The sequence below is a fragment of the Eurosta solidaginis genome, chromosome 5, assembly GCF_040869045.1.
Source record: "Eurosta solidaginis isolate ZX-2024a chromosome 5, ASM4086904v1, whole genome shotgun sequence".
Lineage (NCBI taxonomy): Eukaryota > Metazoa > Arthropoda > Insecta > Diptera > Tephritidae > Eurosta > Eurosta solidaginis.
Window position 1 is genome coordinate 272,349,141 of NC_090323.1, and position 14,205 is coordinate 272,363,345.

The window sequence follows — 14,205 nt, forward strand, 5'->3', positions numbered from 1 at the left end:
GCAACACTAGTTTATTGTGGTCTCCTTGTTTTTTCCTTACTTTTCACATCTGTAAAGGCAGAAAATGAAAATAGGTAGACCACAGAAAAAAAGAAGATACTGTGCGAAAAAGCCACAGGAACTGACTAACGAAGATAAAAGAAAGAAATTCAATCTATCTTCAATGACAGACGAAGAAATCGGGCAGTTGATAAACTAAAATATTTTGTCTGATGAAGATTCTGAGTACGAGGATTATAGCGACAGTATAGCAGACGCAGATGACGTTGTTGATCAGAAATGATAACGGTAGTTTTAGATGAGATAGACAATGGCAATTTGGAAAGGGGGATGCGCTTTTACTGAATCTTAGCGCACTTATTGATGTTTCATCAGCAACGGTAGCTTCAAAAGCACAAAGGCTCCCACCTGAACCAACAGATAAAGTATCGAATACTAACACCATACCATTCGATATGCAACCATGTACTTCTAAAGTTTCCTCTTTAGCACGTACTATTACCAGAAAGGCCAGTAAGCCACCAAAAATATCGCATTCACCGTTACCAACTGGTGACCCTAGTGGACCACGGGTAATGGATACCATGACGCGCATATTTTATCATCTACTTGATATGGCGATCACCAATGCCTTCGTATTATATCGTCGAAAGAATTCATCATAATCCGGGAGCAACCAACCGGTAAAAGGTTTGACGTTATATCAATTTCGTTTGGAGTTAGATAAAGCTCTTTGTGCTTCTACTGATAGGCCAACAGTCCGACGACCCCCAAGCACCCCACATGTTATCCACAGTAAAAACGTCATTGGTAAAAGAGCAATACACCCCTAGGAGGACATAAGATGTAATAGGTTTGACCATATATCTGAGTTGAGTTCAAAAAACTCGTGCAAGCTTTGCAAGAAATCAGATACACATACCATTTGTACAAAATTTCGAATAATTTATGTTACTCAAGTAACAAAAACTATTTCAGAGATTATCACATTATTATATTATTACAGACGGTCTCCAAATTTTGGAGCCTAGCGCCAAAACTAGACGGAGTTTTAGAAATCCGATTTCAAAAATGACCTCAGCGAAGAGAAATAATACATAAACTAAAATTTTCAAATCCAAAATTTTGCTATTTCTCTTTTGCCCGTCTAAGGGTTAAAGTGGGTGAGGACGAACCAACCAATAAAAAAAAAAACAAGTAGGGATGTCTAAGTTCGGGTTTAACCGAACATTATATACTCAGCGTGAGTTTCAATTGTACAGTTCATTTCAGATAAAAAGTTATTTAATCCTACTGAGGCATATTTTAAATAGAAAATATTCATAAAAAAGTAAGGGAGTCTTAGTTCGGGTGTAACTGAAGTTGGATTTACGCTGCTGTTTATATTTATATATAAGCCCAACATGTGTATCGAATTTTGTTACGAGGGATTTTTTTTTTTTTTGAGGCTCTAAAAAGTTATGCAATGGGGCGTGGCACCGTCCATTTAAAAAAAAAAAATTCTCCCAATTTCCTTTTATTCTTCTAGTCTACGGCCCTTTTAAACATATTTTCTAAAAAAGTGGGTGTGGTCCTTAACCAGTCCCGTCCATTTTTACTAGGAATATTTCCTGCTATAAAGAAAGTATGTATTCCCAATTTTATTACGATATGTTAATTTTTCTTCGAGTTTTGGCTCTAGAAACTTAGAAAATTGCTTAGTCATAAAAGGGGCGGTGCCACGACCGATTTAAAAAATTTTAATTTTTTTTCTATTTCACGTTGTAATTCCACTCTGAAAAAAAAACCTTTGATATAAAGCTCTTTTTTGCAAAAATAAAGCTTATTTCATTCGCCCACGAACTTTTTTAAAGTATTTTATATAAAAGTGGGCGTGTTACTCAACCGATTTCGTTAATTTTTCTTCGAAGCTTTCCTTATGGTAAAGGCAACCTCTCTGCCGAATTTTCTTATGGTATTTTTAACGGTTTTTGATTTATGATTAATATTATTTGTAAAATTGATTTTGTCACAAGTGGGTGGCGCCAAGCCCATTTTCAAAAACTTTTTTAAATTTGAATCAAGAGTGTCGATATCAGTGCACGCATAAAATTTCATCATCCTAGGTGAATTATTTACTAAATTATCGGATTTTTTGTGTATTCCAAAATGTTATATACATAAAAAGTAGGCGTGATTATCATCCGATTTCGCTCATTTTAAATAGCGATGGGAGATGAGTGCCGAAGAACCCATATACCAAATTTCCATAAGATATGTCAATATTTACTAAAGTTCTCGTGATCACAGGGAGACGGACGGACGGACATGGCTAAATCAATTCCTTTTTTCATCCTCAGCATTTTGATATGTACATATATAGAAGTCTATATTTACCTCGATTTATTTATGCCGTTCGTTACGAACAACCGTTATGTTACCAAAGTTAATATACTCTGTGTGCAAAGCACGCTGAGTATAAAAATAAAATAAACAAACAAAAAATCAGCGACATCAAAACAAATGAACCCCTCGCCTGACGTAGACATTTGATTTGACCAAAAAGCGCGTGTGCGAATTTGTAAACAAGAAGAAAAAGAAGAAACTAACAAACAAAAGGTATTTGGCCCGCCGACCATGAGCGATTCACATTAAAAATTAAAATGTGTTAAAGAAAAAAAATAATTTTGAACATATGAACTAACAAATCCCTACATACATACATACATACATAGCCAGTAACTTATATGTACATACGTCTATATGTATGTTTGTATGTTTGCACATGTCGCGGCAGCATAATAAACAACAAAACAACAAAAGCAATTTATCAAGCAATAAAATATCAAATAGGTAAATAAAGCGCAAAAAACAATTTGAGCAATGATTAAATAAAAATATTATAAACGAAAAAAAAAAAAATGTTTAACTGGCAAGGTGCAGCAACTCACACACACACCAAGTCAGAGGGAATACTAGAAGTATAATTAATTTTTTGTGTATTTTTCGTTTTTTGTTATTTTCTAAGAAAATGTATGGTCTTATTTATTCAGCTTTAAATTGGGCTCAATAAATTCCAAACTATGGCAGTGCGGTGGGGCGGGTTGCGCCATTGAATTATAGAGTCAAGCGCACTTTCAACTTGACCCTCAAACACCTTCGCTGCGCGTTCAATAACATTTCAAGTTGAACCCATAAACAAATAATTTTTGTAGACTATTATACATACATACACACGTTCAAACAAAAACAAGTAAGGACGGGACTGTCTTCGGCTGTGCCGAAGACTTCATACCTTTCATGAATGGGGCTGATAAATATAAAATAAATAATAGGTAGGTTCTTTGTGTGAGGATGCAAATTTCAGGTTTTTTGTGGTCTGCGTGTAAAAACTATGACTACGTATCACGTATTTCAACAATATATGACGTAACTATTTGATGAAATTTGATGAATTTTGAAGCTTCTAGCCGTAAAAAAGGGGCAAAAATGACAGTTTATATGGGGTATATAATATATATATACCACCGATTTCTATGTTTTTTTCAGTCAACAATATATGCTATACACGTAAGCATTTGGTGAAATTGGAAGCCTCTAGCTCTTAAAATAGGGCAGTAATTACGAAAAGAGTATTATCTGAACAATCGGTTGTGGGGTTATATACTGTACTAGCAGACCCGGCAGACGTTGTTCTGCCCTAAATTTGGTATATCTGCATACATTTTAATAAGCTTTTTCCGTCTAAATCTGCTCTCGTATTTTTGGCTTCTTCTATCTCCATCTTCGTCTCATTCTATCTCTTTCTCAGTCCCTTTCTCTCTTTTCTCTTCTCTCAAGTTTTTCTCATTCTTCTTCATATCTTATTGCCAGCCCCAGAGGGTGGTATGTATTTTGTTCCAGTCCCATTCCGAGTCTCAGTCCCAGTCTCATTCCGAGTCTCAGTCTCAGTCCCAGTCCTAATCCCAGTCCCAGTCCGTCTGTGGTCTACTTCCCGGAAAAAAGCATCGTAAATACTAATATAGGCAAATTTATATACCAAATTTCAGGCAAATCGAATAGGACGTATGTAAATAGGTATGTGGGTAGTATTAATTCATGACTTTATTTCGGATTCGCATGCATATTTATAAGTTTTGCCAGGTTGATGCGACTAAATCGAATATCATAATGAAAATTACTTAAAAGCTCTCAGCAACAGCTTTCATTTGATATCCATATTGTACAAACACTTCCTGGAGTTACCCGGGTCCATGTTTTGGCCTATATTTTTGCCAGGTTGATGCGACTAAATCGAATATCATAATGAAAATTACTTAAAAGCTCTCAGCAACAGCTTTCATTTGATATCCATATTGTACAAACACTTCCTGGAGTTACCCGGGTCCATGTTTTGGCCTATATCTCGAGACCCTAGTCACCCGGTATCAAAGTACTCATTATATAAACCTTCCCCGTGGAAAAATACATATATGTACCAATTTTCATAATAATCGGTCCAGTAGTTTTTGAGTTAATGGATGGCATACATACAAACATTCATTTTTATATATATAGATATATGGCTAAACCGATTTGGGATTTCAAAATCAACTAACCATCATCTCTCCTTCCTGTATCTTTCCTAAAAATTTCATGGCAATCTTTCTATCCGTTCTCGAGTTATGGAGTGACTATCAAAATGTATACTTCTTTTTATATATATAGAAGATATACGACCGATCTCATCAATTTTTTCAGACAACAATATGTGCAATATACGAAAGTATATTGTGAAGTTTGAAGCTTCAATCTGTTAAATTGAGGAAGATATGACAAAAATCCTCTTTTTCTGAAAAATCGGCTGTATGGAGGATATATGCTATAGTGGTCCGATCCGGCCGGTTCCGACAAATGTCTAATCGGACACCCAAATATACCCGCTCACCAAATTTTATCAAGATATCTCAAAAATTGAGGGACTAGTTTGCATACAAACAGACAGACGGACAGACCGACATGGCTAAATCAACTCAGCTCTTCATCCTGATTATTTCGGTATACTTAATGGTGGGTCTATCTGTTTTCCTTTAAGGACTTACAATTTTGGGTTTCGTGACGAAATTAATATACCATTTCATTTTCATGAAAGGTATAATAAGTGGATAAAATTAAAAACTAGGAAACAGGTCTGTATGTTTGTTGGAGCAACTAGCGGTAAATTTGTTTTCGGTTATAAGTTTTGAGTTATTAAAAACTAAGATTTACTGGAAGTGTCGTTATGTGAAGGCAAATTTAAATAATTTACAATAAGCAGGGTTGGAAGCTATTTGGAAGATCATCCCAACTTCAGCACTGGATTTCGGTCCTGGATTGGGCATCGGTGATGAGCACGAGGAAGATAATGAGTTGTGTTAAGCAATCGCTCGTCGGGTCGTAAGTAATTTATTCCCGCTCTATGAAAACATGAAGAGATAAAATTACTATCGATTACTTTGCGATTTCTGCTTCTAATCTGAAAAAAGCTGTTCTCCCAACAGCTGATTGCTTCTTCTTCAATATGTCAGTTAATCGAAATCAATGAAAATTGTATATTCGTCAAGGCGAAAGCCAATAGAAAATGTTCATTGATTTCGATTAACTGACATATTCAAGATAACAACACCTGGTACGGTACTGAATTCGCCTTGGCCTTGACTATGGCAGTAAAAAATTGTCATATTTGCTGTTTAAAAAGCATCTTGATAATTGTTTTCACTATTATGCAAACCGAGTTCCAAGAAGGCAGTGAAGGCGTGGAAAAGTCCTCTTCGTTGCCAAGTGTGTATTTCTCTATTACGAAACGGACGTTCGTTTCGCCTCAGAGACGAATCGCTAGTGTACTTGCACTATTTTAAATGATGGCAACATGTCATTTGACACTTTCTTTCACCTTCCTGTTTGACATAAACTAAGAAACCTAAAGGCCGAACGAAAATGATAGAGAATACCTTTGCTACACGAAACGTTTGAAGGTGAATCGTTCTTCTGACCTATCGTTCGCAATACAGAATTAGACATTTCTTTTCATTGAACAAAAATCGGAAGTACTATGAAAACATGGAAAACAGGTAAAATGTTTCGATCCAAGCTATTACAAAACAAGAATCAACCCCCTGGACACGAAAGCAGAAACGAAATTCTTTCGAATATGTTGATAAAATATTGTATGCATGCAAGAAGGTTTATTTGGTTATTTATTTATTTTTTCTTTTCATTGGAATTTCAAAAGGTTTTATGGTATAATCCCTAACAAAATACAGAATCCCGAAATAAGTACATAATCACGATCAAATCCCGACCAATCATAAACCGGACACGACCAAAAGTGAATGTTTGTCATACTTTTTGTGAAAAAGCAATGGTATATTAAGTTCGGCCATAATTTCGAAATTGTAAGTGAACGCAAACTAATTGATTAGGGGGTACATTTTGATGCCAGCTTAGACATTTGTGGGAACCAACTGGAACGGGTTACTACATCGTACTAGCCGCACACTTTAAAAGGGGTTTGCTAACGTCGAATTTGAAATCCGTTTAGCTTGAACACCCCTAAAATTTTTCTTAAAACCGAAACAACTTGCTAAAAACATAAATTTGTTCAAAAGTTTGGGCTAAACTAACCTCGAACTCGGATTCCGCGCTACAAAACGCTTATAGATTTAGGGTACCAGTAAAATATACAGCTCCCTATTTAATTTTGTCTGCCCATATTATTAATACAACACTTTCGGCTATCTGTTGATTTTTTAAGGCAATTCAGGCTCTGATAAAGGAATAGAAGGTAACGAAAGTGCCGACGAGCAAAGGAGGGTGCTACGCTCGATGAATCTACAGTAAACAACCCAATCCGTTCGGATGAAATCACCAATCTGGCGTCACAGGCTTTAAAATTAAGTATCGTTAGTAACAGCATATGTATGAAGTTCGGGCTGCAGGAAGAAACAGTTGAAAACATACCGTATTTGTGAAGTCAAGACTGCAGCTACTGGGTAGGCAGAGTTGCCATATATCGAGGTAGCAATTAAGGTAAGTTCTAATAAACTACTAGTATTGGCACAGAAAACGGAGTAATTTTATAACATAAGCCCTTATATCTAATTGAGGGAAATTCGTTTGGTCGCCAAACAAATTCTGGTAACAATAAGCACACATTCAGTCAATGTGAGGTCTTTATTGGCCAGCCAGTACAACCTAACCTAACCTAATACATTAATATTGCTCTGACGCTTACAGTAGTTAATGGCCTACCAGCGATTCGACAGCGGCGGAAGATCCCGTTAAGCCAGATACTTTAAACACAGTTCAGAATACTTGCAGGAGTGGTTGTTAAGGTAAGAATTCAAAAAAATTCTGTAATTTCTGCCGGCTAATATCCAAATAATTCTATTGGAATATCCAGGTTTTGCTGACTAAGGTACAATTTCGTATTTTATTCATATTTGTTTTTAAGTTTTTGTTTTCAGTGTTGTCATTCATTTTAAATTTGCACTAGTAAAAGTTTAAGGTCGTACACAACGTTGCGACCAAAGTTTCATTTATCTGCTCACCCACAACCGAAGTCCATTGCTGTTTTCGCTAGTATTAAGTATTGATATGTATATACATTTGTATGTATGTATATATGTACATACGTGCAAAGACCTTTGACAAGAAAAAATGGCCTTTTTTCATTTTGAATTGTTTTTATATATTTAATGTTGTTATTGTTAAATATTCGTTGGTACAAAAATAAAAACGAAAACCATTTAAAATCTAAAACTGTAGTGAGAACTTATTGTTGTAGACTCAAAAAAACAAATTCAATAAAATACGTTCGTTCACTTTTATTTGTTTTTATTTTTTATTTATTGCTAAAACTTGAATAAAAACACAGCAAAACATTAAATATAAAAAGATTAAACAAACACTACAAAAAATAAATTAAATAATGAATATGTTGCTACAAAGTCGAGGGTAATGTTCGTTTCTAAAAATATTCAATGAAATAACACATTCACACACATTGACCCTGACCACGACCTTTCTAACCGGCCTTTTGCCGCTGTCGCCTTATGAAAAAGCGTTAATAAACAGTTACGAGCTAATTGCTTAATGAATATAAAGAGGTAAATCATATAAACCCTTTCCCTGCTTTTTTCCCCAGTTTCCTATACCAATTCACTTTTCTTGTTGCTCTCTTTTCGAGTTTTCGGTACCCTCCTCCACCCGTTCTCTCGCCTACAAAAAAATTATGTCTTGCTGAAAAATTGTTTCTTTTTTCGATTTGCGTCGAGTTATCGCATTTCTTAAATTTCTGAGAACCGTCTGTCGTTGATAAAATGCTGCGCTCTTGGCAACTCAAAATCAATGACTCAATATACATATATGGACTATATTCACCGATACTCATTATCAATTTATCTGTATTTTGTTTTTGTTAATTGGGTAAAAAAAAAAATATAGCAATAAGCACATAAGCTGACTACCACGTTCATACTCCAATATATTAGTAAAATTCGAAATGGGCCTTTCCATTAGAAACTTCTTGTATTGTGACGTCCTCCTAACTTGAATTATACTTGTACTCAGATACTCAGAACAGCCATCAATGCTTCTGATCACAATTGGAACGCAAGGTCCAACGAATTCCTCAAGTCCGAATTCTTAAAAAGTTACCGGAAAATAAATTAAAAATATTCGATCGAAATGTGAAGAATGTACCATTATCATCATTAATTGGCGCGTAACCGCCTAGTCGATCTCCCCTTCCTCTGCTTCCAAACTGCAGTGCCGCATCTTCTCTCAACACCGTACATGGTTCCGAGCCATACAGCAATGTTTGCAAGAAAATGAGGCTTAATATCCTAAGTGTTCCGCTGATTGTTCGGTATAAACGATTTTCCAAAATTATCCCATACCTGCGCATACTTTAATAGTCGAAGATGTAGAAGATCTACTTGATAATATCTTTATACTTCGTTGTGTGAAGATATCCAATTTTTTTTATAACATTTTTTTATTACGTTCAACAATCAGAACATATACTCCTTTCCATCAACCTTTGATGACGCTCTTATGCAAAACTGTTTCAATCTGGTATAGGAAATGCACCTAAAAAAATGATTGTAAAAGGTCACATCAGAACACAGCTTATTTGAAAGTTGGTAAAACATAACCGAAGTGAAGTCGGAAACGCTCGCGAAGAGTGACATATTTACACATCTCGTTGTATTTACAAGTCTCGTACAACGATTTGTTCAAAGGCTGGACGTGCTTTTCAGATCATACTGTAGCACCTGACTGACCTTTGCTTTAAACCACACTTTCCTTATAACTTAGTCAGCTTACGAAAAATGAGTTCAGAGGTTTAATAAGGTTTAGTGGCAAATCGGTCTGATTTAACAAGTTGGTTGCTACAATAAGCCCTTGTCACCTGGAATACGCTAAGCTGCTCGGCGGCTGAAACTACACGTACATTAATGAATAAAAACTTATCATTCGCATAGCCTGGCGCTAAGATCTACATAAGGGGTATATTAAAAACCCCTAAGGTGTTTTCTCCTTTACCGCTTTCTGGATAGCATTGCTAGCAATGAGCAACTACTGAGCTCTACCCCTATGCTAAAAATTTCTAAATGAACGACCTTTCTCCCCCACAAAATCTCCAACAATCACAATGAATTGTAACATTATTGTAAGTCAGCGTTGTTGGAGACAGTTTGTCCCAATTGTAGAACACATTATAAAACGACCAAAAGGACCATACACAGGTATTATCAATCTGGGATGTATTAGCCTGGGAGGGAATATCCATTCACTCAGGTTTCATTCCAAATTAATTAAAATTTTATATGTCAACGTAGTAATGATTCGAAGGCCGGTGTTAAAACATATGATTTTTAGCTTAACTGTTAACTGTCAACAACTTGTATGATGGGTACTTGTTTTTCTAAATTGTTATGGGCGAACCCTACGAAACTACTAGAAGCTGATTACCAAAATAAAAAAATAAGCATTTGCGAGAAATGTCTAAGTGCCGTTCGAAATAAAGATTCCTTTTTTCATTGGAATGTGTATATTTTTGAAAACTCAGCATGACCTTGAAATACTTTTCCAAAAGTAAAATAATCAAAAGAATTATTGCATGCCACGATGTAAAGAACGGATGAGAGGACGGGTGTGTGGACGGGTACGAAAAGCGTACGCCAAATAAATATAATTCGACCGACAGGTTGATTGAGCATTTAATAAGCGAAATGGTCATACAAATGTATAAAACTTATTTTTAAAATAAAACAATTAACAAAGAAATAATTCTTATTTTTAGTATTTTTTAGATTTAGAGTATATTTGCGAATAAATTTGTGCATATGTATATGTAAATACTTAAATAAACGTATGCTTGGGTGTTTCTGTATGCATATATATTTATATATATTTTTTTTTTATTACATTCACATTCCCACAGCCCCACCTTCCGACTCCACTAAGAAAAACTGGCGGCATGCCGCGATTGCACAATGTGCTAAGGAATTTTAAATCAAATTGCGCCGAATTTGCAAATATTCAAAAACGAATTAATGGCAGCTTAGCTCACGTGCATGAAAATGTGAAAGGTAATAGTGCAGGCGTGGGTAATAGCTCCGACACATAAGCAGTTTTTCATGTAGATGAGTTTAACACAAGCTTATGCATTATGAGTAAATTGCACGTATTTTTATGGAGAACGGTAGAATGAGCGACACTGGCGCCATCTGATATTGAAAAGTAGCCAACTTCCAAATTTTGTTCAAAGCAAATCATAAGAAGAATAATTTGACATTTGCTTTGGCTAAGGGTGATGGTACACTTTGCAAGTGAAATTATTTTAACCACTGGTTGGTAAAATTTCTAACATATTTCACAATTGAAAACTGCAACATAACAATCGAATACGACACAAAATATGTTAGCAAGTATTTTTGTTGTATAGGGAGAATGTCTACAACAGTGATTCGCTTTAAGCCTCAGGGCGATATGAGCCAAACACAAATTCTTGAAACCCAAAAAACTTACCAGAAAATATAAAAATAGAACAGAGCCACTAAAATTCCTTTCCGATGAGCTTCGTAGCCGTTTTCGTTTATTTGTATAATTTGTTAAATGTACTAAATATTTCACGTTTGCCCATCACTGGAATAGTGCAACGAATTTTTTGGCTTATAAGGGTATTGACATTTGAGTAATTTATTAATTTTGTTATAACGTAATTAGTTAACATTTTTCGAATCAACAAAAAGAAATGAGTATTTCTTACGGAGCCACCAAATTCCGCAGGTTTACAATTTCAATTTAATGTTTATAATCCACTAATGGCTTAATGGCTATTTTTTTATCCAATTGAAATTATATGAACGTTTGATAATTTAACCCCGATTTCCGATTTTATTTAATAAAATGCGCACAGACATGGATAATTTGAAGACAGTTTATTTTTCTGCTTATTTTTACATAATTGCCATATAAGAGCTAAAAATTTCAAAGTAATTGTAAACAAAAAACGCTATAATGTTAACAAAAAATTTTTTAACTCGTATGATTAAGTCATAGTTGGGCAAAGTGCATTCAATTTCTATTTTCTCGAAAATTTAAAATTTAGTGCTATTGAAAGCATTTTCCACTTTCAAAATAATGTTTTCATAAGATCAATGGAAAAAGGTCAATTGAGGTTTTACCCACTTCAAATGGACACTAGATCAATTGGCTTTAAGACCACTTCAAAAGGTAGAAGGGTAAATTGACATTATTACCTTCCTTTCGTATGACCTTATGGCCATTTCAGGAAAAAGACCCTAGCAATATACAGCAATTTAAGATGCGCACAAAAACAAGAAACTTCCGTTAGATTGGTTGAACTTTTAGTTCTTCATATTTCGAACGAACCCTCACCAACCCAGCTTTCATTCCTATTTTGTACTGTAATGAAACCTAAATTAGGAAAAGTAGCCCCACAAGCGAAATTTTTGAATAAAAAATCGAGCGGATTTCTGTTCAAAATGTTCACTAGCTTTCATTTATACAAGTTATTCTTATTTTGATGAAATCCATGCTTCATCAATACTTAATCCGAGCTTTCCTTAATATGAGAGCGGAATAAGGAAAAATGCCGCAGGGAAAAACTCCAAATACGATTTTTTATAGAAACTTTTTTAAACTTTTAGTTTTTATCTCAGAGAGAATATAAGAAAAAGAGCGTCGTATCCGCAAATTTTAAATAAAAAACTTTTCTTTTTACAACAACAAAACATAATACTTATAAACAATAAAACATAACTGTAGTTCAACAGTCGTTAAAATTGTAACACGTGGAGGTGCTTTACAGCCCCTTAAGCAACAATGAGTTTACTTTATGACCATTTTGGAAAATCAGGATGGTCATAATGTCAATTGCGTTGATATTGTAGCCATTCAAAATTTTACGTTGTGACATTTCATAACTTCAATTGACTTTGTGGCCAATTAGAGTGGTCATGAAAATCTCCACAACAACTAAACTGAAAACTGATACTTAAATTCTTCTAATGATTATTAAGTGGCCACTATAAAAATATCCCATTGTCATCAGTCCCCCAATATGATCTTTTTTTTTTTTAATAAATAGCATTCCGTTGGTTATTATTATGAAATGTTTAAAGCATTATTATACGTTTACTGCGGAAGGAATTTATTAATTGAAACAAATCACAACTTTAGCAAGTGTTTGAAGTCATAAAGAGTCTAATAATGGCCACGTTTTCAAGCAACGAGATCTGAAATAATTTATACGCTATAGATTATTCGATCAGAAATGTTTGTTATAGAAATTCAGGGATCGCAAATTTGAGTATTAATCGAAAAAGAGAGAATGCGGTCCTATTCCTTTCGTATTCACTTCTATATCTAAATAAGGAGAAAATTGAGAATAAACAGCTCCAATCACTAGAATGAAACAAACATGTTAATGACTATTAGCTCTAACCTCAATGAAACTTTTGGCATTCGGATTACTGTTTTACCTAATGACGTTGGAGTGCCTCAAATCCAGTGGACAATTTTAAACAAATAATGCAAAATGTATAAAGGACGTTCAGGATTTTGTGTAAATGATCTAGCATGATTGCATTGCAAACTTTTTTTCTTTTTACAATACACTAACAAAATACACGGCATTTGCTACGTTATGGCAAATATGCAACATCAAAAACCGTAGTTTATTTTTTTTTTAATTTTGAATAGCAAATTAACAACAGTCGAAACAAAACAAAAAAGGTAAAGAAAATATTGAAAACGAAAAAACGTTTTTCACGGCCAAATATAAAAAATTCTGCACTCTCTTATAAATTTATTGAAACCATAGCCGTGTTTTTTTACACGTATATACGTCTACGTTTGCGCGTAAAAAAAACGCTTCTCCTCCTGTTGTACCGAAAAGCGGAGACACAAACCTCTATTGGCCATAGTTATAAGCTACAGCTGGATCGGTTGCTGAGAATAGTGGACACACACCATTTGTGGAGGTAAGACATAGAGGTGAAACATAGACACATATTTCAGTTGCATCTGAGTATAAGGCGCATTGTAATTTAGGAGTTCTGATTTTCTGCGCAGCAATTTCAGAAGAGTAGATAAAGTTTAACGCTTAGCAGTCCATATAAAGTTTAAGCGTAAACGTATATAGATGTAAAAAAAACACAACTAACAGTAAGTCCTAAATAAATTTATGATGACATTTTTTAACAAAAAATTAAAAATTTCTTCCCTATACCCTTATTAAATAAACAAAATAAGTTTTAGGCGGCCGCCGTGGTTGATGGTAGCGTGCTCCAGCTACCACACCGAAGATCCTGGGTTCGCGCCGGGCAAAGCAACATGGAAATTTGGAAAAAAGTTTTTTAATTATAAAAAATTTTTTCTACGCCGGGTCACCCCTCGGCAGTGATTTGGCAAACACTCCGAGTGTATTTCTGCCATGAAAAGCTTGCAGATGCCGTTCGGAGTCGGCATAAAGTATGTAGCTTCCGCCCTCCAAATTGTAGGAAAAATTAAAAGGAGCACGATCCAAATTGGAAGAGAAACTTGGCCTCAAAAATCTTTGGAGATTATCGCGCCTTACATAATTTTTTTTTTTTTTTAGTTAATGTATGTATGTCATATATGTGGGAATGGGCAGTCGGGAATTTATACAAGAGAGTAGCAGGATAACAACGT

The 14,205-nt window shown here is 34.7% G+C and overlaps 1 protein-coding gene across 7 annotated transcripts in view; it reads left to right on the forward strand.

Moving 5' to 3' along the window:
* Nucleotides 1-14,205, forward strand: part of LOC137253563 (uncharacterized) — a 155,271-nt gene that overhangs the window by 26,744 nt on the left and 114,322 nt on the right. For 3 of the 7 annotated variants that reach the window (XM_067790741.1, XM_067790743.1, XM_067790746.1), the window contains exons 1-4: nucleotides 5,986-6,068; nucleotides 6,230-6,392; nucleotides 6,752-7,026; nucleotides 7,234-7,331. The gene's annotated coding sequence lies outside the window, so the exon portion shown is untranslated. Of the gene's footprint in view, nucleotides 1-5,985; nucleotides 6,069-6,095; nucleotides 6,165-6,229; nucleotides 6,393-6,751; nucleotides 7,027-7,233; nucleotides 7,332-14,205 lie in introns of those variants that run through there. The other 4 variants (XM_067790744.1, XM_067790745.1, XM_067790747.1 and 1 more) reach the window with 2 other exon arrangements.